At 41.0% G+C, this 26,862-nt stretch overlaps 1 protein-coding gene across 5 annotated transcripts in view; it reads right to left on the bottom strand.

Annotated features, from left to right (window-relative positions):
- INPP4B (inositol polyphosphate-4-phosphatase type II B) overlaps positions 1-26,862 on the bottom strand; it is an 857,173-nt gene that overhangs the window by 305,087 nt on the left and 525,224 nt on the right. The window lies entirely within an intron of this gene.

Genomic DNA, 26,862 nt, shown 5'->3' on the forward strand with positions numbered 1-26,862 from the left:
AGAGAGGCAGGCTTTGTGGAGCTAATGAGATTGGGCACTTGAGAGGGAACTGCTTAAAACGAAGCACCATGCACAGTCCACTCACAGGGACAGCAGAACCAAGTGACAATTTCATGACTTCTTTTTATCAAAAGTTGTGCTTTCACTTTCCCCACTTCTTAAAGTGACCTTCCCTTTGATGTTGTCAGTAAGAAACCTGCAAATATTCTCAGATAAGGGTGCTCATTATTGGCACCAGATCTTCCTAGACAGAATTCTGCCTTTAAGAGGAGCTGTTACCAGGTAAAGATTTAACAACTGATTCTCAGAGGCTGGAGATGGGAGGAGAAGCTATGACTTCTACAGCGTGCTAATTTCCATGGTGAAAATACTCACCCTGGCCCATTACAAGCTACCACTTGGGGTAACTGCTCGTGGAGCTGGGAAGAGGTGTGGATGATCAGCTCTCCAGGACTGGTGGAAGCAGGTTTAGCACCCAACTATGGGATCATGGCAGAGAAGTCTACACAGCAGAGGAAACTGGGACCTGGGTCAACTGAGATCTCAGTATACTGTGACCCTACCTGCAGTCGGCTTGGGCATCTATTCCAGGAAAAACTAAGTACAATACCACTATATTGACATTAATAATTGAAAGTAAAATTATCCTTAGTCTCATATCAGAGGGAATAAGACCAGGTCTCAGAAATCAATGTTTTTTTTTTTTTTTTTAAGTATAGTAGATTTAGGCTTCCCTGGCGGCTCAGCAGTCAAGAACCCACGTGCAATGCAGGAGATGTGGGTTCAGTCCCTGTTTTGGGGAGATCCCCCTGGAGGAGGGCATGGCAACCCACTCTAGTATTCTTGCCTAGAGAATCCCATGGACAGAGAAGCCTGGTGGGCTACAGTCCATAGGGTAGCAAAGAGTCAGACAAGACTGAAGTGACTGAGCATGCACACATGCATAGTTGATTTACAATGACATGTTAGTTTCAGTTGTACAGCACAGTGGCTTGGTTTTATATATATATATGTGTGTGTGTGTGTGTGTGTGTGTGTGTGTGTGTGTGTATTTTTATATATTTTTTTTCTCAGATTATTTTCTCTTATGGGTTATTACAACATTCTGTGTATCACCCTTGTGTGATGCGGTAGGTCCTTGTTTTTTACATATTCTATATACAGTTTATATGTTAATCCCAAACTCCTCATTTATGCCCCCCTCCTTTTCCCATTGGTAACCATAAATTTGTATTCTATGTCTGAGAAATCAATAGTCTTAATCAAGTTTAAAACTCAGGGGACCTCAAATATCTGGCTAAGAGGTGAGCAGTACTATCTATTCAATCAGATTCCCAGTAGCTGCTGAGAAGTTCTTTAAAAAATGAATGGAAACTTTGGCCATGGGAAAGATACAGAAGCACACAAAGAATCTGGCTAACCAAAACTGGTCTCATGACATATCGGGGCTCTCGGGTCAGTTTCTAAGTGCCCTGGTTGCTAGTATTGGGATGCTATAAAATGTTCTCTAACTTGAGAATCTCTTGATTGTAAATGTTACAGGACACAGACCATGTTATGTATCAGTGTTTAGAAAAGTATTGTATACCTGTGGTGGATTCATGTTTATATATGGCAAAACCAATACAATATTGTAAAGTAAAAAATTAAAAAAAAAGAAAAGTATTGTCACTAAATGTATCACAAAGTTGGGGGAAAAAACCTAAGGTTGTCAGTATATGTCCTAATCCATAAATGGACTTATTCAAATTAAAGATTTTTAGAGTTTAAACTCTTAAGAAAATCTTCCATTAAGGAATTTTTAATAGTTGTTTCAATTAAGCAAACAGGCATTTCTTTAAGGGAATTAACATGCCAATAATTCTGTCGCCTTGAGAAAAGCTAACTTTTAGAACAGCTGTCTTGTACAAGTTTTATTTCACAGCTTATTCCAAACCAAGCTACATAATATGACAGTTTGGGCTTGTATTATCACATTTCAGGGACTTCAGACAATTTTACATTGTAAAAAAAAGAAACTGACAGCTCTATGAGACTTTTTTCCCTTTCTTTGAAATAAAAAAAGGGGAGTGGTAAATATGGCTAGACATTTAGTACAGGTTTTGTAATAATAGATTAGTAGACTTCCTACACAGAGAAGGCAATGGCAAACACTCCGGTACTCTTGCCTACAGAATCCCAGGGATGGAGGAGCCTGATAGGCTGCCGTCTACGGGGGTCGCACAGAGTTGGACACGACTGAAGCGATTTAGCAGCAGCAGCAGCAGCAGCAGACTTCCTACAGGGCTTCCCTTGTGGCTCAATGGTAAAGGATCCGCCTGCCAAGCAGGAGATATGGGTTCAGTCCCGGGGTCGGATGATCCCTTGGAGAAGGAAATGGCAACCCACTCCAGTATTCTGACCTGGGAAATCTCACGGACAGAGAAGTCTTGGCAGGCTACGGTCCATGGGGGTCCCAAGAGTTGGACACGATTTGGTGACTAAACAACAACAACAAGCCTTCCTAGGCACATTAATATTCATAAAAAAGAGAAATGGAACAGAAGAGCATTAAATGCTATTCTTAAAGAAAAAGAGAACTATTTCTCGATGTCCTTGAGAAATGAATAGGGAACCTTATTAAAGAAGGAGAAAAACACTTATAGTGAGGAAATTTAAGAAATAGGAAAAAAAGACAGGATCACATTTATCATCATGAAAACCCCCATCAGAGTGTTCTATCATTTATGAGCTAAGGGGCCTTGGGGCTAGAAAAGACATTAGAAATAATTTAATCTAGCAACTTGAAAAAGTACTGCAAAATGAAAAAAAATTCCATTTCTTCCAGCTTTACTAGGGTATAACTGAGAAAAATTATACACATTTAAAGTACACAATGTAAAGATTTGATATACATACACATTTTGGAATGATTACTGTAATCAGGCTAATTAACACATCCATCACCTCCCTTTGGTCACCTTTTCTGAATGTGATAGAAGATCATCTCTTAGCAACTTTCAAGTATGCAATACAGTAGTGTTAATTACAGCCACCATCCTGTGCATCACATCCCCCAGAACTTCATCTTAGAACTGGAAGTGGGTACCCTTTGATCTCATCTCATAATTTAGCTCAGAACATCTCCCTCATCTCACAATTTAGCTCAGAACAAAATTAGGTCCAGGCTCAGTTCAGTTGGTAAAGAATCTGTTGCAATGCAGGAGACCCAGGTTCAATTCATGGGTCAGGAAGATCCGCTGGGGAAGGGATAGGCTACCCACTCCAGTATCCCTGGGCTTCCCTCATGGCTCAGCTAGTAAAGAATCTGCCTGCAATGTGGGAGACCTGGGAACTGAGCAACTTTCACTTTCACCCTTTGATCAATATCTCCCTCATCTCACAAGTTAGCTTAGAACAAAATTAGGTCCAGGCTCCATGTTTTTCCTTCAAAAACTTATAAACTGGCAGACAAGTAGCCACAAGAAAAGCTTTGAAGGACAGAAACAGATCCTGGGGAAGCGCCCATCTCAGGTGCCTCTTGAGCACCCTGTCTGGCCGCATCAGAGGCCTTTACTCTCTGTGTCCCTGCTCCTCAAAGCCAAGGTGTTGGATTGGAAACATTGCAATCCTCTAGACACTAAGCGCGGCGGCGGCCGCGACCGGCGCACTAAGCACGGCCGAGAGGAGTTACCCCACGAGCGAGGTCAGGGGCAGAAGCCGGGAGGACCCCATACCCGAAGAGCGGTGGCCAGGAGGAGTTACCCCACGTCCGAGGTCAGGGGCAGCGGCGGAGAGTGCCAGGCTGCGACGGCACAGGAACGGCAGAGACGAGCTACCCAAGTCCGAGGTCAGGGACGGCGGCCAGGAGGAGCTACCCCATGTCCGAGGTCAGGGGCGGCCGCTGAGAGGAGTTACCACATGTCTGAGGGCAGGGGCGGCGGCCTGGAGGACCAACCCCACGCCTGAGGCCAGAGGCGGCGGCCTGAGGACCAACCCCACGCCTGAGGCCAGAGGCGGCGGCAGGGAGGACCAACCCCATGTCCAAGGAGCAGTGGCTGCGCGGGCGCAGGAGGGCCTAGAGGAGCTATCCCACGTTGAAGGTCAGGAAGGGCGGCGGTGAGGAGATACCCCTCGTCCAAGGTAAGAAGCAGTGGCTGCGCTTTGCTGGAGCAGCTGTGAAGAGATACCCTATGCCCAAGGTAAGAGAAACCCAAGTAAGATGGTAAATGTTGCAAGAGGGAATCAGAGGGCAAACACACTGAAGCCATACTCACAGAAAACTAGTCAATCTAATCACACTAGGACCACAGCCTTGTCTAACTCAATGAAACTAAGTCAGGCTGGGGGGCAACCCAAGACGGGTAGGTCATGGTGGAGAGATCTGACAGAATGTGGTCCACTGGAGAAGGAAATGGCAAACCACTTCAGTATTCTTGCCTTGAGAACCCCATGAACAGTATGAAAAGGCAAAATGATAGGATACTGAAAGAGGAACTCCCCAGGTCAATAGGGGCCCAATATGCTACTGGAGATGGGTGGAGAAATAACTCCAGAAAGAATGAAGGGATGGAGCCAAAGCAAAAAGAATACCCAGCTGTGGATGTGACTGGTGATAGAAGCAAGGTCTGATGCTGTAAAGAGCAATATTGCATAGGAACCTGGAATGTCGGGTCCATGAATCAAGGCAAATTGGAAGTGGTCAAACAAGAGATGAAAAGAGCGAATGTTGACATTCTAGGAATCATCAAACTGAAATGGACTGGAATGGGTGAATTTAACTCAGATGACCATTATATCTACTACTGCGGGCAGGAATCCCTCAGAAGAAATGGAGTAGCCATCATGGTCAACAAAAGAGTCCAAAATGCAGTACTTGGATGCAATCTCAAAAACGACAGAATGATCTCTGTTCGTTTCCAAGGCAAACCATTCAATATCACAGTAATCCAAGTCTATGCCCCAACCAGTAACGCTGAAGAAGCTGAAGTTGAATGGTTCTATGAAGACCTACAAGACCTTTTAGAACTAACACCCAAAAAAGATGTCCTTTTCATTCTAGGGGACTGGAATGCAAAAGTAGGAAGTCAAGAAACACCTGGAGTAACAGGGAAATTTGGCCTTGGAATACGCAGTGAAGCAAGGCAAAGACTAATAGTTTTGCCAAGAAAATGCACTGGTCATAGCAAACACCTTCTTCCAGCAACACAAGAGAAGACTCTACACATGGACGTCACAAGATGGTCAACACTGAAATCAGATTGATCATATTCTTTGCAGCCAAAGATGGAGAAACTCTATACAGTCAACAAAAACAAGACCAGGAGCTGACTGTGGCTCAGATCATGAACCCCTTATTACCAAATTCAGACTTAAATTGAAGAAAGTAGGGAAAACCACTAGACCATTCAGGTATGACCTAAATCAAATCCCTTATGATTATACAGTGGAAGTGAGAAATAGATTTTAGGGCCTAGATCTGATAGATATAGTGCCTGATGAACTATGGAATGAGGTTCGTGACACTGTACAGGAGACAGGGATCAAGACCATTCCCATGGAAAAGAAATGCAAAAAACCAAAATGGCTGTCTGGGGAGGCCTTACAAATAGCTTTGAAAAGAAGAGAAGCGGAAAGCAAAGGAGAAAAGGAAAGATATAAGCATCTGAATGCAGAGTTCCAAAGAATAGCAAGAAGAGATAAAAAAAGCCTTCCTCGGCGATCAGTGCAAAGAAATAGAGGAAAACAACAGAATGGGAAAGACTAGAGATCTCTTCAAGAAAATTAGAGATACCAAGGGGACATTTCATGCAAAGATGGGCTCGATAAAGGACAGAAATGGTATGGACATAACAGAAGCAGAAGATATTAGGAAGAGGTGGCAAGAATACACAGAAGAACTGTACAAAAAAGATCTTCACGACCCAGATAATCATGATGATATATGATCACTCATCTAGAGCCAGACATCCTGGAATGTGAAGTCAAGTGGGCCTTAGAAAGCATCACTACGAACAAAGCTAGTGGAGGTGATAGAATTCCAGCTGAGCTATTTCAAATCCTGAAAGATGATGCTGTGAAAGTACTGCACTCAATATGCCAGCAAATTTGGAAAACTCAGCAGTGGCCACAGGACTGGAAAAGGGCAGTTTTCATTCAAATCCCAAAGAAAGGCAATGCCAAAGAATGCTCAAACTACCGCACAATTGCACTCATCTCACATGCTAGTAAAGTAATGCTCAAAATTCTCCAAGCCAGGCTTCAGCAATACGTGAACCGTGAACTTCCTGATGTTCAAGCTGGTTTTAGAAAAGGCAGAGGAACCAGAGATCAAATTGCCAGCATCTGCTGGATCATGGAAAAAGCAAGACAGTTCCAGAAAAACATCTATTTCTGCTTTATTGACTATGCCAAAGTCTTTGACTGTGTGGATCACAATAAACTGTGGAAAATTCTGAAAGACATGGGAATACCAGACCACCTGACCTGCCTCTTGAGAAATCTGTATGCAGGTCAGGAAGCAACAGTTAGAACTGGACATGGAACAACAGACTGGTTCCAAATAGGAAAAGGAGTACGTCAAGACTGTATATTATCACCCTGCTTGTTTAACTTATATGCAGGGTACATCATGAGAAACACTGGACTGGAAGAAACACAAGCTGGAATCAAAATTGCCCGGAGAAATATCAATAACCTCAGATATGCAGATGACACCACCCTTATGGCAGAAAGTGAAGAGGAACTAAAAAACCTCTTGATGAAAGTGAAAGTGGAGAGTGAAAAAGTTGGCTTAAAGCTCAACATTCAGAAAACAAAGATCATGGCATCTGGCCCCATCACTTCATGGGAAATAGATGGGGAAACTGGAAACAGTGTCAGACTGGACTTTTTTGGGCCCCAAAATCACTGCAGATGGTGACTACAGCCATGAAATTAAAAGATGCTTACTCCTTGGAAGGAAAGTTATGTCCAACCTAGATAGCATATTCAAAAGCAGAGACATTACTTTGCCAACAAAGGTCCATCTAGTCAAGGCTATGGTTTTTCCTGTGGTCATGTATGGATGTGAGAGTTGGACTGTGAAGAAGGCTGAGCGCCGAAGAATTGATGCTTTTGAACTGTGGTGTTGGAGAAGACTCTTGAGAGTCCCTTGGACTGCAAGGAGATCCAACCAGTCCATTCTGAAGGAGATCAGCCCTGGGATTTCTCTGGAGGGAATGATGCTAAAGCTGAAACTCCAGTACTTTGGCCACCTGATGCGAAGAGTTGACTCATTGGAAAAGACTCTGATGCTGGGAGGGATTGGGGGCAGGAGGAGAAGGGGACGACAGAGGATGAGATGGCTGGATGGCATCACTGACTCGATGGACGTGAGTCTGGGTGAACTCCGGGAGTTGGTGATGGACAGGGAGGCCTGGCGTGCTGCGATTCATGGGGTCGCGAAGAGTCGGACACAACTGAGCAACTGAACTGAACTGAGGAACTTGCTAGAAATGCAGAATCGCACGTTCTGCCCCAGACTGTAACTTTGAATCTTTGTTTCATAAGGTTCTCAGGTGATCCCTGAGGACATTAAGCTTTCAGAAGCCAAGATGCAAAGGATGCATTCTTTCAAAATGGGGGAGAGTTTGCTAAATGACCAAACCTTTCCTTTCTAGCCTTTATTTTTCAAATTCTTTTTTGTAGCAGTCAGGAAGACTGGTAAACAACAGTACATTTAGATAAAATATATAAAGATGTATTTTATGATGTTACATTACAATGAGATTCTCATATTTAAGAAAAGGATTTGTACATAAGTACTCTAAAATTCAACAGCAAAACTACATGATCTTATTGTTATTACAGGTACAAAACTCACTTGTTTTTGTTTGGTTTTGCTTTGTTTTGTAACGCATACTGCATTTGGGCAGTTGGTGAGCTGCATTTAAATAAAGGATGGATAAGTAAATTCTCTTATCCATCTGCCTGCAATGCAGGAGACCTGGGTTCGATCCCTGGGTCAGGAAGATCCTCTGGAGAAGGAATTGACAATCCACTCCAGTATTCTTGCCTGGAAAATCCCATGGACAGAGGAACCTGGTGGGCTACAGTCCATGGGGCCACAAGCTTCGGACACGACTTAGTGACTAAACCACCAAACCAAGTAAATTCTCTAGAGAGCAACCATACCCATGGCAACTGCTCCCCTGAAATCCCATTAGAAGTTTGGCCTCCTAAGACCTCCCAAGGAGGATGTCTATAACTCGGTCTGATTAATGTTCTGTCTGCTACTTCCTGGGAAAAAATGCAGGGGAAAAAAGTCTCTTTGAGGGTCCAAGAATTCCCACAGCAGCTGGAGGAGTTATAAAAGGAAAAGCATCTGACCATTTCCATGGGAGCTTCTTCACTTCTCCCATTTTCTTTATTTATAGTAACCCAGATTAAATTTTTCAACACAAAACCAAAAAATGCTGGTAAGCTGGTTCCTAATGTTTGCTTGCGTACAGGATGCTTCTCTTCCCCAGTTAAGCTCTGGGCCTGTTATTTTTTTATTCTAAACTATCTTGTGTTAAGGGCTTCCCAGGTGGCTCAGTGGTAAAGAATCCGCCTGCCAATACAAGAGACATGGATTCGTTTCCGGGTCGGGAAGATCCCCTGGAGAAGGAAATGGCAACCCACTCCAGTATTCTTGCCTGAGAGGAAATCCCATGGACAGAGTAGCCTGGCAGGCTATAGTACATAGGGTCATAAAGTGTCAGACACGACTGAGACTAAACAACAACAATCTTGTGTTAATTCCTCACCTCATCTATCTTATCCCTTAGAATTTAGCTGTTAATAGCAGCCTTGGTTTTCTGTCTCATGACATCAAGTTTCTCATGTATACCCTCAAGGATGGCTTTGTTTTCCTATATCGGAAGTGAATAAATATGCAAATCTAATTGACATTTAATATTTATTCACATTTTTTTGTATGTCAGTCATATTTACTTTTAAGCCACTAAAATATAAATCCAAAATTTAAAGATCGTGCCTTTAAACACCCTTGGGAGACAGGCAGAATCAATCATCAAACTGTAGAACATGGAGAATGGAGAGTCAATTGACTTTTTAAAAGTTGTTAATCTATTTTTAGAGAAAGGAGACTGCATAACAGTATAACCGTATGTATACAGTTTAATATGTACAAATTAACACCAGTGTAACCAGTACCACCTACCTTTTCCATGAAAGATAACCACTGTCCTTTTCCTTTCTTAACAGCATTATCACTAAACAAGAACACATGGACCTTCTTTTTCCCTATATTTTCACCTATTATAAAATACACAAATGTTATATATATATATGTATCACTGTGACTTGCTTTGCTTACTCGTTTTTTTTGTGTGTGTGATTTATCCAAGTTGTTGCATATAACTAAGGTTCATTTATTTTCATTGCCAGATAGTAATTTATTGTATGACTATACCACAATTTATTTACCCTTATTACTCTAGATGAATATTTGGATTATTTCCAGGTACTGGCTGGAATGAACTGCTGTTGAGAAATTCTTCACCCATACTCTGGAGTACATGGGCAAAATCACTTTCTAAAATAATTACCCAGGAGAATTGCTAGGTCTTCAGATATCACATCTTTCACTAAACTAGAATGCTAAACTGATTTTCAAAATGGTTATATCACTTATCTCCAACTGCATGAAAGCCTCACACCTTTATTGATAGATACGTGAAATGATTAGATGATTTTGCCATCAGTGGATGTATAATTAAACTTCATCATAATTTTAATTGACATTTCTCAGTTTAATGAGTCTGATTCCCAAACGTTTACTGGTCACCTACATTTTCTCTTTGGTGAAGTGCTGGTCCAAATCTTTTGTCTTTTTTCCTACGATTATTTGTCTTATTTTTATTGACTTGTTAAGATATTAAGAAGAGGTGACAAGAATACACAGAACTATACAAAAAAGATCTTCACGACCCAGATAATCACGATGGTGTGATAACCAACCTAGAGCCAGACATCCTGGAATGTGAAGTCAAGTGGGCCTTAGCATTATGAACAAGGCTAGTGGAGGTGATAGAATTCCAGTTGAGCTATTTCAAATCCTAAAAGATGATGCTGTGAAAGTGCTGCACTCAATATGCCAGCAAATGTGGAAAACTCAGCAGTGGCCAAAGGACTAGAAAAGGTCAGTTTTCACCCCAATCCCAAAGAAAGAAAGTGCAGCTACTCAGTCGTGACCGACTCTTTGTGACCCCATGGACTGTAGCCTACCAGCCTCCTCTGTCCATGGGATTTTCCAGGCAAGAGTACTGGAGTGGGTTGCCATTTCCTTCTCCAGGGGATCTTCTTGACCCAGGGATTGAACTTGAGTCTCCTGCATTTCAGGCAGATGCTTTAACATCTGAGCCACCAGGGAAGCCCAATCCCAAAGAAAAGCAATGCCAAAGAATGTTCAGACTACTGCACAATTGCACTCATCTCACATGCTAGTAAAGTAATGCTTAAAATTCTCCAAGCCAGGTTTCAACAGTATGTGAACCGATAACTTCCAGATGTTCAAGCTGGATTTAGAAAAGGCAGAGGAACCAGAGATCAAATTGCCAGCATCCGCTGGATCATGGAAAAAGCAAGAGAGTTCCAGAAAAACATCTATTTCTGTTTTATTGACTATGCCAAAGCCTTTGACTGTGTGGCTCACAACAAACTGTGGAAAATTCTGAAAGAGATGGGAATACCAGACCATCTGACCTGCCTCTTGAGAAATCTGTATGCAGGTCAAGAAGCAACAGTTAGAACCGGGCATGCAACAACAGACTGGTTCCAAATCGGGAAAGGAGTACATCAAGGCCTTATATTGACACCCTGTTTATTTAACCTATATGCAGAGTACATCATGAGAAATGCTGGGCTGGATGATGCATAAGCTGGAATCAAGATTGCTGGGAGAAATATCAATAACCTCAGATATGCAGATGACACCACCCTTATGGCAGAAAGTGAAGAAGAACTAAAGAGCCTCCTAATGAAAATGAAAGAGGAGAGTGAAAAAGTTGGCTTAAAGCTCAACATTCAGAAAACTAAGATCATGGCATCTGGTCCCATCACTTCTTGGCAAATAGATGGGGAAACAGTGGAAACAGTGACAGACTTTATTTCTGGGGACTCCAAAATCACTGCAGATGGTGACTGCAGCCATGAAATTAAACGATGCTTGCTCCTTGAAAGAAAAGTTATGACCAACCTAGACAGCATATTAAAAAGCAGAGACATTACTTTGCCCACAAAGGTCCATCTGGTCAAAGCTATGGTTTTTCCAGAGTCGTGTATGGATGTGAGAGTCAGACTATAAAGAAAGCTGAGTGCCGAAGAATTGATGTTTTTGAACATGTCATTGGAAAAGACTCTTGAAAGTCCCTTGGACTGCAAGGAGATCCAACCTGTCCATCCTAAAGGAAATCAGTCCTGAATATTCATTGGAAGGACTGATGCTGAAGCTGAAACTCCAACACTTTGGCCACCTGATGCAAAGAATTGACTCATTTGAAAAGACCCTAATGCTGGGAAAGGTTGATGGCAGGAAGAAAAGGGGACAGAGGATGAGACAGTTGGATGGCATGACCGGCTCAATGGACATGAGTTTGAGTAAACTCTGGGAGTTGGCAATGGACAGGGAGGACTGGCGTGCTGCAGTTCATGGGGTCGCAAATTGTTAGACGTGATTAGTGACTGAACTGAACTGAACTAGATGTCCTTTATATGTATACATACATTTATATATATATAGTGGATGTTAACCTTTTGTAATATATATTTATTTATGTTTTCTCTCCTCTATAACTTATCTTTTCACCCTTTTTATGGTGTCTGTTCCACCTGACTCTCTCAAATGTTCATATTTGAAAGCACAATGACAAGAAGAGGAAAAAGGAGTATATAACCATACAACTTTAAAAGGCATCTCAAGAATGTATCCAATATCATTATCTCCAATTTTGTATTCTGGAAATGATCTGTCAGTACTTACGTACCTGTTTTCAACTATATCATCCTAAAATTGCCTGTGTCAGCCGCTTTGCAGATATTTTCAAGACTCTCCATACGTGTCTGAAACCTTCCCTGCCACAGAACCTGATACGTCGATACTGACCTGTATCTAACAAACACTTATGTTTAAAAAATCCAGTTGATTCAGTGACACATGACAGACTACCATCCAGCTGTGTGAGGAGTTTATAACAAAGACAACTTTGAAAAAAAATAACTTGCCTGCATATAGAAATCTGCTCCGTGGCCTTGATATAGGCCCTACTAATGAGTGAGTTGTTATTTTTCCCACCTTTCAAAATCAGAAAAGTAAGGGTCTCAAAGCCTCAAAAGTACTAAATATTTGCTATTAATTTATACTGATTATCACTTCCTAATTTCCACATGTTGGAATTTGTACCAAATGTGCCAGGTCCTATTTCTTCTTCCACCCTTTCCCACCTGGCCCTGGGGGCTGAGCTCTGGAACACATCTAGGGGCTTCTTGTCCTCCCACTTTTAGCCGGGTTCTCACAGTGGGGGGCCCTGGAAGCAGGCTGGAGGGCCCAGAGGGGAAAGGGAGGAGAGGATTACTTACCCTTAGCTTCCTTTCCAAGGAAAGGGGCTTCCCTGGTGGCTCAGACAGTACCAAGACTAGACGTGCTAAGTCACTTCAGTCGTGTCCGACTCTTTGAGACTCTATGGACCTTAGCCCGCCAGGCTCCTCTGTCCATGGGATTCTCCAGACAAGAATACTGGAGTGGATTGCCATGCCCTCTTCCAGGGGATCTTCCCTACTCAGGGATCATACCCGCAATCTCTTATGTCTGCCTGCATTGTCAGGCAGGCTCTTTACCATTAGTGCCACCTACTGCTGCTGCTGCTGCTGCTAAGTCGCCTCAATCATGTCCGACTCTTTGAGACTCTATGGACCTTAGCCTGCCAGGCTCCTCTGTCCATGGGATTCTCCAGGCAAGAATACTTGAGTGGGTTGCCATTTCCTTCTATTAAAAAAGGCTAAATTCCTTAACTTGAGATATAAGGTTTTGTTTAATCAACAATAATCTTTTGATTTCAACTATCTGGTCTTTGGGCTTCCCTGGTAGCTCAGATGGTAAAACATCTGCCTGCAATGCAGGAGACCAAGGTTCGATCCCTGGGTTGGGAAGATCCCCTGGAGAAGGCAATGGCAACCCACTCCAGTACTCTTGCCTGGAAAATTCCATGGACGGAGGAGCCTGGTAGGCTACAGTCCATGGGGTCGCAAAGAGTCAGACACGAATGAGCGACTGCACTTGTATTCACTTGTATCTGGTCTTTAGGACTCTCCAGATGGTGCTAGTGGTAAAGAACCTGCCTGCCAATGCAGGCAGACACCATAAGAGATGTGGATATGATCCCTGGGTCAGGAAGATCCCCTGGAGGAGGGCATGGCAACCCACTCCAGTATTCTTGTCTGGAGAATTCCATGGACTTGCTGGGCTACAGTCCATGGGGTCACAGAGTCGGACACGACTGAAGTGACTTAGCACCCCTGGTCTTTGTTGAAAATTCCTAGATATGCTGGCTTCCCCTTGCCTCTTCAGAATAGACTCTCAGTTATCTGAGATGCTGAGTCCTGGGCTTGAAGTCCTCAGAATGTCCCCTGAATAAAACGTAATCCTCAACTTTTAGATTATGCTATATTTTCTGGTCGACATGGCCTTCTCTACCCAAGTCTCTCCCACGGTTTTCTGGAAATTGTTCCCCTCCTCCTTTCTTTCAGGCTCAGCGATGATAACAGCTCTACCATTATTCAACCATGTTACTGCACGACTCTTTGTGGGTTCCACTTCACAAATAGTCTCTCTGTAAATAAACCCTACTGGAATTCTCCTAAATTGCGAGTGCCATCTGTTTTCTACTGGGACTGTGACTGATAGACTTAATAGCCACGCTTATGTGCACAAAAGAGAAACAAAACAAAGTACTGAGGTAGGGTCCTGTAAATGATGCTTTCCTGGCTCCTATCTAAAGCACGTAGAGGCATGAGTACTGTTTTCTATGGAGCTAATCAAAGAGTCAAGAAACATAAAAATTATGTTGGGCCCTGGGAATATAATAAATAACAATGAACAGAATTACTCTTCCCCTTGGACGATGGGTTGTTTTTACCAGGACTAGGTGGAAGACCCCAGTCATTACCTGCCAGCTGAATAGCGTTCACAGGGCTGCCGAAAAGCACTTCCCTCACACAACAATTCTTTAAGTCCTCTTGCTTACCTCATTCATTCTCACCTCCACATTTGGAAGCTGAAAGGGGACATTATTTTAGTGCAGGAGAGTGAATTATGTTTCAAGTGACCTCCATGCTTCCTGGTTTCAGAGTATTTTTTTCTTACTGTTTTTTTTTTGTTTGTTTGTTTGTTTGTTTTTAATCCCTTTCCCTGAACTTCATTCAGAGTTTTTTTTTTTTTTTTTTCTTACTGTTTTCTTCTCTTTTTTCACTTTTTCCTAAAGAAAAAAGGCAGTTTCATTGATGCTTATCTACTCCTCACTGCATAGGTTTCTTATTTTCTCAAGCTTTGATATCCTATTAAATAACAAAGACTTTTGTTCCTCTTAGTCATAGTTTAGGCAAATGAAAAAAAGCAACTATTTAACTGTAAAAAGGGAACAAATTATAATTAGCTACATGAAGAAATACCTCAGGATGCTACAAAATATATTTTGCAGCTGCAAAGCTGTCCTCTGAAGGAAGGGCCTTATTATTTATGTACTTTAGACATGAGAGTCTCTTCATATATACACTACTATATATAACATAGAAAACTAATAAGAACTTATTGTATAGCACAGGAAACTCTACTCAGTACTCTGTAATGACCTATATGGGAAAAGAATCTAAAAAAGAGTGGATGGATGTGTAACTAATTCACTTTGCTGTACAGCAGAAACAACAACATTGTAAATCAACTATACTCCAATAAAAATTTGAAAAAAAAAAAGTTTCTTAAACCAGAATATATTTAATACCACAAAAAGCACATCAGACAGAGGAGAGATTTTCTTAACTGAAATTACTAATTGGAAATATATAAACTGTAGTGTCTGGTAGAGACGGGAGCAGAGGGGGGCCTTCTCCCACTGGTTCTCCTACAGGGAAGGCAGTCTAAATTCCATAGAAACAAGACAGGAAGGCTTAGTCTAAGGGTCTCTTATTTCCCAACTTACTGGATGTTGTAACAGGTAACAGAGAAAACACTGGATAAGAGAGGCAGTCACTATTTAAGTAAGGATCTTCCCCTTCTTTAAAAAAGCACAACCCCATGTAGGGTCCCTCTCTCCAGCTGCCAGTGTAGAGGGGCCTCAGGCTTTCTGTTTCTCCTCTCTTAGCCATCAATGCAACTAAATAGGAAGTAATCTGAAGGCCCCCTAAAGGAGGCATCAAATCCTAAAGGAATTTTTTTTCTAACAGGTCTTTAAATATCATCTGGAGAAAAAAAGAACTGCAGCTCTTTTGCTTATTCATTTCTAGTCCTAAAAAATACCTAGACAGCTAAAACTTCACAGTTACAACATCATACTTTAGGAGCTAAAAGCACAGTTCATAATGCATTCACCACTACTTTACAGGAAGATTTTAATAAAAATTAAGTTACACCTTTTATATAGAAAAACACCACACAGGTTCCACTGTGCTTACTAGTGAATATATAAATACACTTATTTCATTAGAAAATCTCCCTTGACCCCACTCATTAATTTTTAAAAGCAATAATTGCTCTCTTCATGTTGATGCTATTTGGTATCTAATGCAACACTATACTTACTGTTCTAAATAGATATGCTAAAACATATACATATTTAATTTTAAGGGATAGATTAGTATTGCAAATGTCTCCAAATGTGGAAATACATCACTTAATACTTTTAAAAACTAATCATGCACAAACAGATAATATTTTTATTAATTAACAATACATTAATAATTATTGACAGTATTTCATCAAGTACATGCAGACCATAATCATATACAGTTGTGTTTTAATTCCTTTGGATCTTATGTAGATGGGAAAATATGGTAGTTAATGCATGGACATTTAAGTCAATAACATCTAGTTCTGAATCCTAGCAGCTGTGTGACCTGGTTAATTTACTTAATGTGGTAGACAGACCTCAATGTGCCCCTCATGATCTCTGATCTCTGATCCCTGGTATTCCTCTTTTTTATAATCCCCTTGCCTTGAGAGTAGACAAGACCTGTGACTTGCTTCTAATCTAGAATACAGCAAAGGTGCCAGAATGTCACTCTTAAGATTGTTATATTACATGACAGAGGTGATTAAGATGTCCTCCTGTGACTACAGTACATTACATAGCACACTTTTTTAGCAGACTGGATTTGCCAACAAAGGTTCATACGGTCAAAGTTGTGGTTTTTCCGGTAGCCATGCATAGATGTGAGAGTTGGACCATAAAGAAGGCTGAGTGCTGAAGAATTGCTGCTTTTGAGCTATGGTGTTGGAGAAGACTCTTGAGAGTCCCTTGCTGCTGCTGCTGCTAAGTCGCTTCAGTCGTGTCCGACTCTGTGCAACCCCATAGACGGCAGCCCACCAGGCTCCCCCATCCCTGAGATTCTCCAGGCAACAACACTGGAGTGGGTTGCCATTTCCTTCTCCAATGCATGAAAGTGAAAAGTGAAAGTGAAATCGCTCAGTCGTGTCCGACTCCTAGCGACCCAATGGACTGCAGCCCACCAGGCCCCTCCGTCCATGGGATTTTCCAGGCAAGAGTACTGAAGTGGGTTGCCATTGCCTTCTCCGTGAGAGTCCCTTGGACACAAGAATATCCAACCAGTCAATCCTAAAGAAAATCAGTCCTGAATATTCATTAGAAGAACTGATGCTAAAGCTGAAGCTGCAATACTTTGGCCACCATATGTGAAGAGCCAACTCACTGGAAAAGACCCTGATGCTGGGAAAGATTAAAGGCAAGAGGAGAAGAGGACAAAAGGGGATGGTTGGATGGCATCACCAACTCAATGGACATGAGTTTGAGCGAGCTCCGGGAGATGGTGGACAGGGAAGCCTGGTGTGCTGCAGTCCATGGGGCTGCAGAATCAGACACGACTGAGTGACTGAACAACAATAAAGATAAATATGTATCATTTGAAGGTGCCAAATTCGTGAGATTTGTCTCACACTTTTCTAATCCTCAGATGCGTTACATGTAAAATACAAATGATAGACCCTTCCGGAGTAGCTGTGATCGTTAAATGCAATCCTGTTTGCAACACACACTCCCAGGACCTTGAGCTCATTCATGGAAAGCTCTCAAAAAGCTGTAGTACCATTATTACTACCAGTATTCTAGAAAGTTAAATCTCAGAAAAGTGAATACTAGAAAAGGCCTTAGGAAGAGGTGAGAGTACTGATTACCAAAAACTTGACAAATTTAATTTTATTACATCTAATTTCTAGAACAGTATTAAAGAAAATTGAGAAACAGAAGAGATTGGTCTTGAGCACCCTCTATTCCTTCAAGCCCTCCCTACCTTTCCCCACCTCTTTCAATTCTTAGGTACTTGATTTCTCTTGGTAGCTGTGTACGCTGAGGATCAAGGAATCTGTTTTAAGGGTAGGGATGTTTATAACAGCTTAAGGTGCATGAAAAACACAACTGCTTCTTCTGCCAAAATACAAGAATTGTCATACATTTTGCAAAAGGGGTTGAAATAAAATTACAGGGAAATTTTTATAGGACTATGAACATTTTCACAATACTGAACAATTTCAAAACAGACTACATTTTGTATAGAGAAGTTTTGCCAAAAAAGCACTCATGTTTTTTTAATGTCGGTCTGAACTATCTTGCTTACTACCTTGATCTCTGACACTGAGCTTTATTTATTACTCTCATTTTGATTTCAGATCATTTTAATTACCAATAAAAAGCAAGTACCAACACTGAATAGATTATTACTTTTGTGGATGCTTTTAAAACTGGAATAGTTAGTCACCTCATTCCAAAGGTTCTATAAACCATTTTTATAAAGGAATACTGTCATAAAAATTTTGATAGAAACCCTGTTATTAATGGAGAAATGTGAAGCTAAGAGTCACTAGTACTTTAAGTGTGTCAAGTATAAACCAACGTCATTAAAAATGCAAAATTGTATCCATCCCTCGATTTCATTAAAAGAAAAATCATCAGTAAGATGACAGGGTTCATTCCCATTCTGTCGGCTTAAAATTCTGAGTTAGAAGAAATTTGAATGTTAGCAGCATAGAAGCTGATGTAAAACAATTTTATACCTGTTGAATAAAGAGGATGTTTTCCAATACCACCAAACAGGTGACACCAAAATTGATATCTTAACTAGTAAATTAACCAGGGATCTCAAGAACTGAGTAGACTACAGAGCCCATTCTAAGGGATGCATTTCTTATTGTCATGACAAACATCGTGATGTTCTAGAGATGAAGGGAAAGATAGAAATAGGGCATTTATTTAATGTATTCTAAGAGCAATCTTTGCTTCTGAGTTTATGTATAAATCCCTATACCTGTGAAGGCTTAGATATCTGAAAGCTTGTAATAAATCAAACTAACATAAATTGGTTTTTAACTAAACTAGGGAATTTGAATTTTGTCTGTTTTTTGTTTTTTTTTTTTTTAATGTGAATTTCATAATCAGAGTTCCCAGCTGACTGGATAAAAAAATGACTAACAGCTCCAAACTACCCCAAAGGCCTTTTATACTTACTTTTACTTATCATATATTCTGATCTACTTACCTCCTTATCATTTGGAATGTTAAGTTCCTTAGTTATTACTGATAGCTTAGCCACAAATTAACTGCAAATATAGTCAAACTACTTAATTTCTTTGACCATTTATCTCTAGTGCTAAGTTGCTTCAGTCTGTCCCACTCTTTGTGACCCCTGGGACTGTGGCCTGCCAGGCTCCTCTGCCTGTGGGATTCCCCTGGCAAGAATACTGGAGTGGGTTGCCATTTCCTTCTCTAGGGCATCTTCCAAACCCAGGGATTGAACCTGTGTCTCTTTTGTCTCCTGCATTGGCAGACGGGTTGTTTACCACTAGGGCTACTAGAGAAAGAGAGTAAAAACATTTCCTTTACCTTTTTCCTTTGATTAGGGCTCAAGTGAAAATACACTGAAAACACTAAGGCAGTATACACATTTAACATTATAAGTATTATTATTACATTTCTAGATAGCTCCTAGATAGTCCTAGATAGCTCATTGAGTATCAGTTTTGCTAAGTAATAAGCTGCAACTTAATAATATTTATTAACAGTGAGATTTCCAATGCTTCCAAGATGCCTGCACTTAGCCATTCTTAATATTGAGCGTATCTGCTTACTTTCTTAGAATGCTTATCAATTAGTTTTAATCTGCTCACATTCTCTAAAATAGCCACTGATTTGTGAAGAATAGCAGTCATTTACAGAGAAATAACCACAGAAGTAAGGAAAAAAAACTTTGCAGGTGGAGAGAACCTCTTTAATATTAAAATACTCTAGCCAGATCCAGGCTGCAAAACAGGTAACCTAAGAGGGAGGGAAAAAAATAAGTGTGTGTGTGTGTGCGTGTGTGTGTGTGTATGCAAATTTGTGTGTGTGTGTGTGTGTGTATGCAAACTTGCAAACTTTTATATGATGTATATTTTATATAAAGAGTTGTATAGGTCCTTTAGGCAATGGCAACCCACTCCAGTTCTCTTGCCTGGAAAATCCCATGGATGGAGGAGCCTGGTAGGCTGCAGTCCATGGGGTCGCTAAGAGTCAGATACGACTGAGTGACTTCACTTTCACTTTTCACTTTCATGCATTGGAGAAGGAGATGGCAACCCACTCCAGTGTTCTTGCCTGGAGAATCCCATGGATGGAGAAGCCTGGTGGGCTGCCGTCTATGAGGTCGCACAGTCAGACATGACTGAAGCGACTTGGCAGCAGAAGTCCTTTACCCAAGCTACAAGGTTTAGCAACTGGAAGGATGGCATCAGAACAGGAAATGCAGATGTATCAAGTTTTCCTATTTCCATCATATTTGTTCCCAAGTAACTTTGTATGAGCATACAACTTCTGCAAGGTGTAAATTTACATCAATGGAAAAAAAATGTATCAGACAGAGCAAGAACATCATCTCCATTTCCAGCAACACACTCATTTCACCAGCAACACTCATTAGTCACCCAAGCAACAAGGGCAGAGCTTTGTTTGACAATATGATAAATGTTCATATTACTTAAGATGTTGATTGTTTTTCTTCAAAATATAAAGATGTAAAATAACCCTCAATTTCAACTTTTTTTTTTTTTTTCTGCCATTTTGTGTCACTTGGTTAGTACACAACAACAGTTACTCTAGGTGGAGTGTTTAAAATTAAATGTTCTCTTGGTGTCTCTTATTTCATTCTCTCATTTGATTCATATAGAAGTGCTTCATAAGCTCTTCTTAGCCAAGCTAACTGCTTGGTTCTGCTTATTTCTACGAAGTCTTAAATTCACAACTTAATAATGTTTAAGTGCACCTAACTCACTTATATTTGGGGAAATGTGCACAATAAAAAAATCTTTATGGAGGCATATATGCATTGCAGAGTCATAATATTATTCAGGAGTAGAAGCAGAAACATTTACATAGTAGCAGATGTACTCATAACTAATTAGATTCTATTACAAGGCACACTGCAGGTGACAGATCTCTAGAAAAAGAAGGCATTTTTGATAAGGAGGATCAGTATTCACTGTTACAGAATTATTTCCTGATTTTTAGAAAAAGCCAGAGTGCGGGGGGGGGGGGAGGGGGGGGGGGGGTGGGGGTGGAAATACTGTTGAAAAATAAAGCATTTAAAAAATAATGACAAGAAAAAAATGTAGAGAAACATGTATACCATACAGTCATACAGCTGTGATAGAAGCGTATCAAATGCCCAGAGTGAATAAGGCGATGTGGTTACACCACTCCATGGGCATGGCACTTTGGGCTGGGAACAGTACATGTGCATACTTGGTGGTAAACTGAAATATGAACCAGAGCCATATTAATTCAAAAAATGTAGAATCTGAGCAAAGGCATTTCATTCATTTAATTCAAGTCAAGCTTAAATGGTCCGGGTTCCATAACTTCTGGTAGTCTTCAAAAGAAAAGAGTCACAGTAATACATGTTTGATTTAACAATGACGAAAAGAACCAGAATAATCAAAGGAAATAGAGGGCTTATGTTGCCATAGATTTAGAGCTTACAGTTGTCCGTTTTCCCTACTGTTAGGTAGGTAGAATAGGGAAAAGGAGTCCAAAATGCGGTGGCTAAAAGACAAGGAAGGTCAAAGGAAGGTCCGAGGACCAGACTGAAGACTTCAGGCAGAACAAACAGCACTCCTGGCTAAGCCCAATTTGCATAGGGCAGGCCCAGGTGGAGGAAAAAACATATAAAAGGAGGAGCCAAAGCGCTTTCTCACTGACTCTTTCCCGCGGGCATGCGCACTCTCTCTCTCCACCCCCCCGCCCCCCGCACTCCTCCACTCTCTTCTCTTTGAGTCTTGGATTCTCCTGCTATCTTCTAAATAAAATGGAGCTGTAACACTGATTTGCCTAAGAGCTGTAGCACGGTTTGTCCAAGACCCAAGAGCTATGATGCGCCGAGGGCTTTAATGTCCGTTGCTCCAGATCTTTGTTGTGAGGAGACAAAGAACCGAGCAACATGCACTCCTGTGACACTACAATTGCTAATATTTCACCTTCTTAGTGTATACCTAGTTTAGGAAGGGATGTGTGCATGTTCAGTCACTCAGTCGTGTCAGACTCTGCGACCCCATGGACTGTAACCCACCAGGCTCCTCTGTCCATGGAATTCTCCAGGCAAGAATACTGTAGTGGGCTACCATTTTCTCCTCCAGGGTATCTTCCTGACCCAGGGATCAAGCCTACTTTTGCGTCTTCTACATTGGTAGGTGGATTCTTTACCATGAAGGCACCTGGGAAGCAGCTTAGGCAGGGAACCTTTGGATAAATGGCTTCTAGATCTTTCGTTTTCTGTTATGTGACTATGGGCAGTTTGGGCTAAGTGGTTTTCATCTCCGCTGCCCATCTCAGTTTGCTAATGCAAACACACAGTTCCAATTGAGTCATGCAGATACAGTCACAACAAGGAGGAAATAGGCTTGTAGAATGGCACTAATAGCAGTAGCTTTAATTTATCTGACAACGTTATCATCACCTTCTATAGTGCTGAGCTGGGTATGTAATTTAAATAGACACTGTCTCTACAGCTTAGGAATTTATGAACTAAAACATAAATAACACACCCTTGTTCCTTTCCAAGAAGAGAAGGTAGATCTGCCCTGTGGGCTTCCCAAGTAAATCCAAGCATTAGAACTCCAAGATAAATTGGTCATTAGCTTTATTTCATTTCACTTTTTTTCTTTTAGCTTCTTACCCTCTATTATTCCATAATTTAAAGAGACTCTGGAAACGAGATGGCTTACAGAAAGAATCCAAAAGGCAAGTATCCTCAAACATTAAATAGCATGAGACAAGAAGCCAAAATGAGACTAGAAAGAAAAGTGACATATTAATGAAGTGGAAAATGATAAAAGTCTCTTTCATAAACCAAACTCCCAACCAAATAAACAAAAGAAGTAAGAGATATATGGATGAAAAATGATAACAAAACTGTAAAAAAGGTTAAGAACAGAAAAGGACTCAATAGTATTTAAAAAAAAAAAAAAGCCAGTAAATAATATTAACAAATAAAACAGAGAGCTTGGGAGATTTTTAGCAAAATAAATTTCCCAAAATGGAATTATGGTCCTAGAAACTCAGCAAAAAATACCAAATTAAGACAAGTATTAAATAATTCAAGCCAACACTATCTACATTATTGAAATATTTGGTTTAAACTGGACTCAACACTTTTTAACTTTAAAGTTGCAATGTTGAGTAGCATTAGTATAAAAGTGCTGAATAATGACATTCTGAGAGGCAAAGCAAGTTCCACAAAGTTCCTCCCCACTTGCTGCTAAGTCACTTCAGTCATGTCTGAGTCTGTGCAACCCCATAGACGGCAGCCCACTGGGCTCCCTTGTCCCTGGGATTCTCCAGGCAAGAACACTGGAGTGGGTTGCCATTTCCTTCTCCATCCTCCCCACTTGAAATGACATAAAAGGTGGTGCTTGGAGGAGGGCATGACAACCCACTCCAGTATTCTTGTCTTGAGAATCCAATGGACAGAGCAGTCTGGCAGGCTACCGTCCATCGGGTCGAAAAGAGTCAGACACGGCTGAAGCAACTCAGCACACACACGCACCAAGCTTAAATGCTCTCTGTAGCTGCTTTAACTTCTCGTTTCTCTTGATGGAGCTACGGCCCCAGTCCTCCCTTCTAAGAATGTTGAAGCAACCTCTCTGCAATCCAATGTGTGGTCTAGAAATGCCTAGATCTTTAAAATAGGAGGAAAAAATGAGTAATGACTTTTGATTTCATTATGTTTAATGCCATTCCATTGTGAGTTCATATGGTAAATAACACATTTTTCAAATTAAGTAAATGGGTGCTTAAATTTAAATGAAATGATTGATGTCACTTTAATTTCAACTTTCCAAAGATATTCAACAAGTATCTGTTGAATATTTACCTTGTGTCAGCCACCAGGACAAATATTCTTTACCTAGCAGCTTAATAGGGATAACACAGGGAGTCTTAGAGATTCAGGACTAGTGTGTATTAGTTTTTCAGAAGTGCTAAATACACTCCAATTACCTGACTATTTTTGACCAGTGGTCAGAGGGGAAAGTAGAGTCCTTATCATTATGAAGCACTAGCAGTATTGCATCAAGGCTGAAACACAAAAGGCAGGTTGGAGCATGCCAAGTCAATACTGGTTTGAGCACCAGCCTCAGGGCTCAAAAAAATTCACAGTGAAATTAATTTATTCACTCCCAGCTAAATTAGCAATGATGCCAATATTTTTGTTTAATTTTCCAAGTGGAAAAATCAAAATGAAAAAATTAAAATTCAATAAAAAACATTATTAAAAGTCAGTCATTAATTAAAATATCTGAACAAATCATTTCCATGTGACATTTCTCCTGAGACCTCTCTGATATCAGAATATAAAAGACTAAAAATGAAGTAGGAAGGCATTTATGAGATGGGGAGACTGAACTAGGAGAATATATTTTTTTTTCTAGATCTAGGTACATGTCTAAGAGCAGAAGTGGTTCAGAAAAAGGAGACAATCTCCTCTCAAGGGTAGCAAGGGTCATCACACTTGCACCCAGAAGTTAAATATCCCCATCCTAAATCACAGCAATTTCCTAAACTGTGAAGAGAAAGAGAGGAAGAATCAGGAAACTACAATTGTCCAAACCATGACAGCACATCTCAAGCAGACCATCCATAAACTCTGCTGTGTGATTATCAAACAGAATCGCAGCTTCATGACGTGGCTGCGTACATACCCATGTGACTCAGTGGTAAAGAACCCGCCTGCCGATGGAGGAGATGTGGCTTCAATTCCTGGGTAGGGAAGATCCCCTGAAGGAGAAAATTTGCCTGAAAAATCCCATGGAGAGAGGAGCCTGGTGGGCTACAGTCCATAAGGTCACAGGGAGTCAGACACAGCGCTGAGCACATACACACATGTCCACACATTTGGACAAAGTGTACATCAATAAGGTGAACTGTGAGGTCCATCTCATGAATAATACCCTTTCATCTTGAAGACCTTCTTATGAATAGGGGTGGGACGGGGCAAGGGTCTTAGATGTAAGGAGGGGGGCACTGCAAAGACTCCCATCCCAACACTGCACCTGCAAAAAGAAAAGTGGAAAAATAATTCCAGAAAGAATGAAGAGATGGAGCCAAAGTGAAAACAATGTCCAGTTGCGGATGTGACTGGTGTGGAAATAAAGTCCGATTCTGTAAAGAACAATATTGCATAGGAACCTGGAATGTTAGCTCCATGAATCAAGTTAAATTGGAAGTTGTCAAACAGGAGGTGGCAAGAGTGAACATTGACATTTTAGGAATCAGTGAACTAAAATAGACTGGAATGGGCGAATTTCATTCAGGTGACCATTATATCTACAACTGTGGGCAAGAATACCTTAGAAGAAATGGAGTAGCCCTGAGTCAACAAGAGAGTCCAAAATGCAATTGGGTGCAATTTCAAAAACAACAATGATCTCTGTCCATTTCCAAGGCAAACCATTCAATATCACAGTAATCCAAATCTATGCCCAGATCAGTAATGCTGAGGAAGCTGAAGTTGAACAGTTCTATGAAGACCTACAAGACCTTCTAGAACTAACACCCCCAAAAGATGTCCTTTTCATCATAGAGGACTGGAATGCAAGAGTAGGCAGTCAAGAGATACCTGGGGTAACAGGTAAATTTGGCCTTGGAGTACAAAATGAAGCAGGGTAAAGGCTAAGAGAGTTTTGTCAAGAGAATGCACTGGTCATAGCAAACACCCTCTTCCAAAAACACAAGAGAAGACTCTACACATGGACATCACCAGACAGTCAATAACAGAAATCAGATTAATTATATTCTTTGCAGCCAAAGACGGAAAAGCTCTATACAGTCAGCAAAAACAAGACCGGGAGCTGACTGTGGCTCAGATCATGAATTTCTTATTGGCAAATTCAGACGTAAATTAAAGAAAGTAGGGAAAACCACTAGACCATTCAGGTATGACCTAAATCAAATCCTTTACGATTATACAGTGGAAGTGACAAATGGACACATGGGATTAGATCTGAAAAAACAGTGCCTGAAAAACTATGGACAGAGGTTCCTAACATTGTACAGGAAGCAGGGATCATGACCATCCCCAAGAAAAAGAAATGCAAAAAGGGAAAATGGTTGTCTCAGGAGGCCTTACAAACAGCTGAGAAAAGAAGAGAGAAAAGAAAAGAAAGAAAAATAAGTCATTCAGTCCAGTCTGACTCCTTGCAACCCCATGGACTGTAGTCTACCAGGGTCCTCTGTCCATGGGATTTTCCAGGCAAGAGTACTGGAGTGGGTTGCCATTTCCTTCTCCAGGGGATCTCCCCAACGCAGAGATCAAACCTGGGTCTCCCGCATTGCAGGCAGATGCTTTACCATCTGAGCCAACAGAGAAACCCAACCAGGGAAAAGAAGAGAAGCGAAAGGCAAAGGAGAAAAAGAAAGATATACATCTTTCTTTTAAACATTTGAATGCAGAGTTTCAAAGAATAGCAAGGAGAGATAAGAAAGCCTTCCTCAGTGATTAATGCAAAAAAACAGAGGAAAACAACAGAATGGGAAAGACTAGAGATCTCTTTAAGAAAATTCAAGATACCAAGGACTATTTCATGCAAAGATGGGCACAATAAAGGACAGAAATGGTATGACCTAACAGAAGCAGAAGATATTAAGAAGAGGTGGCAAGAATACACAGAAGAACTATACAAAAAAGATCTTCATGACCCAGATAACCATGATGGTGTGATCACTCACCTAGAGCCAGACATCCTGGAATGTGAAGTCAAGTGGGCCTTTTGAGGCATCACTACGAACAAGGCTAGTGGAGGTGATGGAATTCCAGTGGAGCTATTTCAAATCCTAAAAGATGATGTGTGAAAGTGCTGCCCTCAGTATGCCAGCAAATTTAGAAAACTCAGCAGTGGCCACAGGATTGGAAAAGGTCAGTTTTCATCCCAATCCCAAAGAAAGGCAATGCCAAAGAATGTTCAAACTACCACACAATTGCCCTCATCTCACAGGTCAGCAAATTAATGCTCAAGATTCTCCAAGTCAGGCTTCAACAGTATGTGAACTGTGAACCTCCAGATGTTCAAGCTGGATTTAGACAAGGCAGAGGAAC

This window comes from Bos mutus, chromosome 17 (genome assembly GCF_027580195.1).
Source record: "Bos mutus isolate GX-2022 chromosome 17, NWIPB_WYAK_1.1, whole genome shotgun sequence".
NCBI classification, from domain to species: Eukaryota; Metazoa; Chordata; class Mammalia; order Artiodactyla; family Bovidae; genus Bos; species Bos mutus.